The 6931-nt window shown below is 38.3% G+C and overlaps 1 long non-coding RNA gene across 1 annotated transcript; it reads left to right on the forward strand.

The window, feature by feature from the left end:
• The first annotated feature begins 2715 nt into the window (after positions 1–2715).
• Positions 2716–3186, forward strand: LOC112955246. Its single transcript, XR_003250851.1, has 2 exons — positions 2716–2917; positions 2999–3186. It is a non-coding gene; the product is annotated as an uncharacterized LOC112955246 (long non-coding RNA).
• Positions 3187–6931: the final 3745 nt, after the last annotated feature.

The raw sequence follows: 6931 nt of genomic DNA on the forward strand, positions 1-6931 counted from the left end.
GGGATAGTAGTCAGTGCCTCGGAGTAACCGAGGGAGCCTCTTTGTAACGTCCCTTATTCGAGCCCCTGGTAAGCAGCAGACTTCCCTAGATCAGGGGTCGGGTCTKCAGATGGGYGCCTCTGTGCCCTGCAGCAGGGAGTCACCTATAACAATCACCCGCCGCTTCTTCCGAGTGCTCCTTTTTTCCTTAGGGGGAGCAGCCTCCGGGCGTGGAGCTGACTSTCTCTCTGCAGACTGCCCCCTAGATGGGCCTTGGTTGGCGTCCTCATCTAACTGCTCCCCAGGGTCCAAGGCCTCAAATCTATTAGACGTGGTCACTGCTGAGGGTGGGGTGGGCCGGGGAAGGGTTGTCCTGCCCCCCCGAACAGGGACCCTTTTCCATTGTTGTTCATCCTTAGATTTTGTTAATTCACTTCCCTCTGCCTTGAAGCAAGAGGGTGCTGTTTTTTCAGGTTGAACTGGGAGGTTTTCTGGGCGCATACCCTGGGAGGACTGCAGAACGCAGCTCCACCAGTCTATTTCTCTCTCACAATCCCTGATAGCCCTGAGTCTTTCTACTTCCTCCTTCAGCTCTACCACCAGGCTGAGCAGGGACTCCACCTGCTCACACCTGAGGCAGGCAGTGTTTTCCCCGCTCCCTGGCACCAAAGAAAAGCTCAGGCACTCCTCGCAGGTAGTGACCTGGACCGCTGCATGCTTCTGTAGCAGTTCAGTCTGGGTTGCCACAGTCTTCCTGGCGCGAGTTTTCTGGCGAGCAGACACCATGGTTTCCCCTGCCTTTCTGCTGACGGAAGAGACTGTGGGCAGGATTCTTTTGCTCGCCGGGGAGGGACCTCCCTGCTCGCCCGTCCTGCTCGCCCTGCCTGCGTGAACTGCCGCGCAAACTGCCGCGCCACGCCCTACTGCCGCGCCACGCTCTGTTTGCCCGCTCTGTTCGCCGCGCTCCTGGTCGCTCGCGCTCCCTGGGGGCGGCCTTTGAGCTCCCGCCTGTGCTGCCGGCTCCGCCCCCGCTGAGTCAGAGCCGCCTCGGGCACGGGGCTCCGCGCTGACCGCTCAGGGGTCGGCGCCGGGGCTGCCTCGCGCTGCTCGCTACCTGCGTTCTCTCGCTCGGCGGCTTTGGGCCTCAGTGGCTCGTCTCTAGACAAGGAGCTCCGGCACGAGCGTCCGCTCCAGAGCCCTTCCCTTCGAGATCTCTAGAACTAGAGATTTCCTCTAGTTCTATCTATTGCCACCACTGAAAAGAGGCCAAACCCCACAAAAAGATGGGAGATGTCTCTCAGTCTTCAGGATTCTCCTCAGACAGCATTTTGACCCAAGAGAAGGAAGGAGGAATCAGTTCGATGACCAATCCCAGAAGTTATGATGGAATCTTCACTCCAATTTGGGTCTCCTCTGGCAATGTCCCGACCCAAGGAGAAGGGATGGGGTTCAGCCTGTCACTGATTCAGAAGTTACAATGGAATCTTCCCTCCTTTATTCTCTACTTCTTGCTTTCATTTAAAGGTATAGCCAATCGAAAATCTGGTGTGCATGCTCAGGGAGGAGTGGTCGTACCTTGGAGGCGGGTAACTTTTGGGATGGAGGTGTGTTTTGACATTATAATGAGCTTATAATGAGCAAAGTTCAAGCAAAGTTCATGTAAAAGGAGTGATTTGCCACCTTTACTGGCTCAGCACCGGACATCTCATCATGTATCTCCCCCTGGGCAGCTACTGTGTGGTTTATCAGCAGCACAGGACAGGGAGTACAACAGTTCGGCTGTGATGTCTTCACTCCGCCCTTTGTTACTCCTTTTTGCAGGTGCAAAGAGGGCAGATTGTGCTGCCTGGAAAAAAGTGGAGGAGATAAGTGTGTGCATAACAGACCACCCTGGAAGTGGCAACTGTGTATCMCCCCAAGTAAGCCTCTGTAATGCCAAAACTTCTGCTAGGCCTTCTTTTTTTCTTCTCTAAGTTCCCCCTTTGCAAGCAATTCTTTCACACTTCTGTATCACAACAGTTGGGTTGTGGAAAAATTATCCATGATGGCTACACATCATCATGCATTCCAGTAGGATAAAAGAAAAGGCAGAAGCTAAGAGATCTGGATGTAGAAGACACAGAATGTATTTTGATTTAGTCTTACATATATGTATTTTTTCCTACTTGCTTATTTTGTTGCTTAATTTTGAGCTGCAAGTTTTGTTGTAATTTTGATGCTTCAATAAGTGACACTCTCATACCTTAATTGAAAATATCTGATAAGATTATGAGTGGAAAAACTCATTGTCTCATGCTAGCACCTGAACTGTGCTTAAAAATTATTTGGGAGGTCTCTTTGACCTAAATGAAAACTACATAGGAACTTTGTTAATGGTTTAAAAGTATAAGTATTTGTGTTTGACCACTTTATGAACAAATCTTGGTACAGTTTACTGTCCTGTTCCATGTAAAGGAGCTTCTCGATATCGCTACTGTTTTTAGAGGAATGTTAGCTCACAATCTTATGAAAAATGTCTACACAGTGCAAATAAAAACACAGTCAAAAAGAATTTAGAAAAAAGTTATTTTGTGCAAACATAAATAGAATCACCTATCTGTTTGTCTGCCATCCATCCATCCATCCATCCATCCATCCATCCATCCATCCATCCATCCATCCATATATACCTGCACACACTTGTACATACACATAATGCATCCACTCAAATTAAGAGGCTTCTTTTACTCAGTCATCCAGCTCTGAAGCTGTCAAAGTTCTCACATGGACCTAAGGCTGAGCAGACAGATTTGTAACTGATTCCAAGTCCTTAAAATTGCCTTTAGAAATAATAAAGAAATAATTTTGCTTTTTTGACCACAGATGCCAGGATTACAATATTTATCTTTGACTACAGAACACAGAACACTGAGCTTCATTCATTCACTTACACCAGCAGGTACTGCTAAATAATGTAAATTATTTTGTAAATATTTTTAAAAGTTGTGAATTTTTATTTACAAACTTTTTGCTTTCACAGTTCAACTTATTTTGTTGGAGATAATWTTCATGTGTGCTTTGGAAAGAAAAAGAAAGGAGCCTGAGATATAAAACTTCTAACATGTCTAAAAAAGGACTGTAATATGTTGAATATTTCTCAAGAAATGATTGGTAACTTTATAGAAATAGCTTTGATGCAAAACTTGTTTCTTGTTTTATAGGAAGAAGGTGCAAGTTTTAGATATCAGCTTTTTCTATATTCTTCTCCTCTCCATAAAAAAACAAACAAAAAAAAAAAAAAAAAAAAACACCCACCTTTCCCACCTTTCTAATGTGAAGCCAGAATCATGGCATGGGGGATTATAATGAGGGCAGGTGAAAGTAGGTGATGCAGTTTGGGAATTAAAACACTGCAACTAAGATCTTCGGAAAGCAGAGTTGGTGAGTCAGAGATGAAGGATTGTCATTTTTTGGTGTCTGAAAATATAATGTTGTCTCTATCATTGCTGTCCCTATCATAATACATAATGCATAATATATAATACGTAACAGTATTTCTATGTGTAACTGTCTCAAACCAGCAAAACTCTTTTAGGTTGTGGTGTTTCAGAGTGTTATTCAGAACTCTGTATTGATTTTAGGTAGGAAATAACATCATTTGGCTTAAAATTTACCATATACTCTGTTCTTGATCTGCAGAATCTCATACAGAGACTATTTTACAGTAATAGGTAAAGCAGTTTCAATGTAATAAAGGTATCATAGATCATAACAATAGTGGTTTTATTTATTTATACAAATAATATCTTACGATTTATATCTCTAAAATCAAATCCATTAAGTTTATATTTACTGACCATAAGTCTGTGCTAGAAATCTATCGCCAGAATTCAGAAAAACGCGACTAAGGAACAGATCTCTGCACTATGATGCAGATATATTATGCACAGCAAAATACAAGAGCTGTTAACCACCTGTAAAGGCAAAATAAGAGGAATGATAAAACATATTCTGGAAATTAATTGTTCTTCTTTTTTGAGGGGTTGGAAATAATACCTTGGGAATGATCATTCTAAAATTGAATTAATTATTGATGCATATGACTGAAATATTTTAAATATATTTGCATTGTATAAACAAATGAGTTAACATATTTTAGTTGTCACATGCTCTTTTTTTTTTTTTTTTTCTTTTTTCTTTAACTCCAGTTGCTGTGTCATCAATGCCTTTAAAATCAGCTTTTCCATAAAGGATTAGTTCTGTTTTGATTTTGGTACTATGGATGTTAATAATGAGTTTGTACAATTCTAGAGCTTCATTATACCACAGATGCCAGTCATGCRTCTTCTTTTTAAGACAAAATTTTACTTACTTATGTAATGCAAAAGTATATCAAACACTACAGAACTTAATTGCATGGGCAATCGTGGAAGTAAAATTCAGGCCCATCCTTGCCTCCCTCACATTCCTTCCAAATATTTTCCCTGTGTGCAAAGCCATCGCATCAGTAGCTAATCACTGTAAGTATAAAGTAGTACATACGGAAAGATTGAATGAGATTTTTGAATTCATCAAATTTGATCTTCTGCATAACTCAGCTTCTCAGAATTAATTCTCATTTCAAATACATCACAGTATTCAGTTTGACAAAACTTGTCAAAGATAAGGAGCCCCTTTCAAAGTCTTCTAAAGTGTTTCAGTATGTTTTGCTGCCTGACTGAAAATTCTGTGTAGTACCTGCTGATGAATGAAACAAACAGNTTTTTTTTTTTTTTTTTTTTTTTTTTTTTTTTTTTTTTTTTTAAGGCTCATTTTCACACATTTAGCTGTCCTACCCATTATTTTACTCTTCAGGAAAATTTCTCACTGTCTGAAACTAAATTATCTCCTACAGCTATTTTCTTTTGATGAAAAAGATTGAACTCCTACAATCTTTTTTTCAGAGTCCTGTAATATTTTTTTGACTTTTGATTGAATTTATTTTCCATCTTTCTTACATAGTGATACACAGAAATGCACTTASTATTCCAGAGATGCTTACATGGGGGCAATATAAAGAGCTTAAAGAGCTTTTCAATTTATGTCTGATAGATATATATGCTTGTATCTTTGCAATTTTGTCTATTTATGCAAGCCAAAAATCACATTGACTTTTTTTCCTCATAGAGTTACACTGGTAACTAATAGTCAGCTTATGATCTATTGCCATGCTTAAACCAATAAGTTCTCTATTCTGCCATTCTGGATGTATGGCATTATTTTGATGAATTGCTATATATACATAAGGAAAAGCTTTGCAAGCTTTGATTACAAATTTAATTACAATATTTAACCCATTCCTGGAGCTCTTGGGAAGAAGCATAGTAGTCTGCCTGCTTTGATCATTTGTGTCTGTCTATAAATCATAACTTGTCCTCCCTTAGTTTATGGTGCAAAATTATGATCGAAAATCAGAACTCTAGTCTAGCAGGTTGGCTCTTACTATTCATGTAGCATTTAACAAACTCTTCGTCTATTTGTTCCCTAACACATCCATCTATAAAATATGTACAATAAAGGCCTACACTAATTAGGCAGTTAAAAAATACAGTGAAATGTCTAGGTATTATGCTACAGTATTTTAGTTACTCAGAATTCCTTTTATTAAAAGACTGAGCAGGAAACAGCATTCTTTCGAATATTTAAAAGTGAGAAGGTAGTATTGTATCTGAGAGTGAAGCTCTTTAGAAAACTTCACAGTTGTTTTTTTTTTACTTTCGGTGAAATAAATATACAGAGTGGACTGGTTAAAAAATATATATAGAAAGAAAGAAGTAGATGAATTACCCAGAAAAAAAAATAAATAAATAAAAAGTAAAAGAGCAAATTTCCTAGACCACATCTGAAAATATGCAACATCTTAAAGTTCTTACAACTTCTGGCAAGATAAATTAAATGATATCTTGTTTGTTCCATGCAGTTTAAAATGAGTAGTATGGTCAGAGAGCTCTATATTTTTCATTTATCACTCATAGATGGAGTCCTTTAAATTCTTTCTCTGMTGTAAGGCATTTCATATACTTCAGGAAGCATTGCAATGAATCAAAATAATATCTCCAAGAAATATCACTTTTTTTTCCTCCTCAGTAAGTACAATGTTTGTGAATACTAAATATTTTAAGTATTCCTTGTTGCCATAGGTCAAGTAGGCTTTTCCTCTAAGATGCCATTAAGTGTTTCTTTAATCTTCTTTACCTATAAGTCACTTCAAAATTTTCCTTTTGGAAAATCCTCTCCTGCGGAATAGAATGAATGTTACTTCAGCAATAAGCATCACTTGGAAATGTTGACTTTGTGTGCTAAACAATTTTTCTAATAGAAATAACTTGACAATGATTCAAAATATAGCTATGAAACAGAATATAAAGTTTAGTAATGTGTTTTTTGTAAAGTGTATAGATTGTGTTTCTTTTCATTATTAAAGCAGATAAAAAAAAAAAAAAGATTAGCTTTAATTTTGAAGGATATTGACTTTAAAAAGACTGTGGACAGAAGAAGCAACCATTTAGAGAGAATCTAATTCCTTGATCTTCATACTGCAACCTCTATGGAATATATTTTGAGACTCATGATCAAAAGACTGTAGATAAAACTGAAGTAGTTGATTGGAACCAAGAATTAAATATAGTAAGTTTTTTTAAAAAAAAAAAAATTCTTGCACATGTCAGCAATCTTTCTAGGCAAAACTGTTTATAATTCTGTTTATTACTATAGAGGGGCTGTGACATGTTCTATCAGCCTACAGAGGCTTAGTTAAGATCCTAGATCAGATCCTTTTATGAATTTCATGCCCCAGTTTTGTCAAGAACTAAAGTTAATGCCATAGCAAAAGTTAATGGTTATCAACCTGAAATAAATTGAAATTATCACTTAAATTGGATTTTCTTTGAAATGATTGTACTGGTAGACGGTTTCCTTTCCAATGAATTATTTC

This window comes from Nothoprocta perdicaria, unplaced genomic scaffold, assembly GCF_003342845.1.
Source record: "Nothoprocta perdicaria isolate Ctin4 unplaced genomic scaffold, notPer1 scaffold_548, whole genome shotgun sequence".
NCBI lineage: Eukaryota > Metazoa > Chordata > Aves > Tinamiformes > Tinamidae > Nothoprocta > Nothoprocta perdicaria.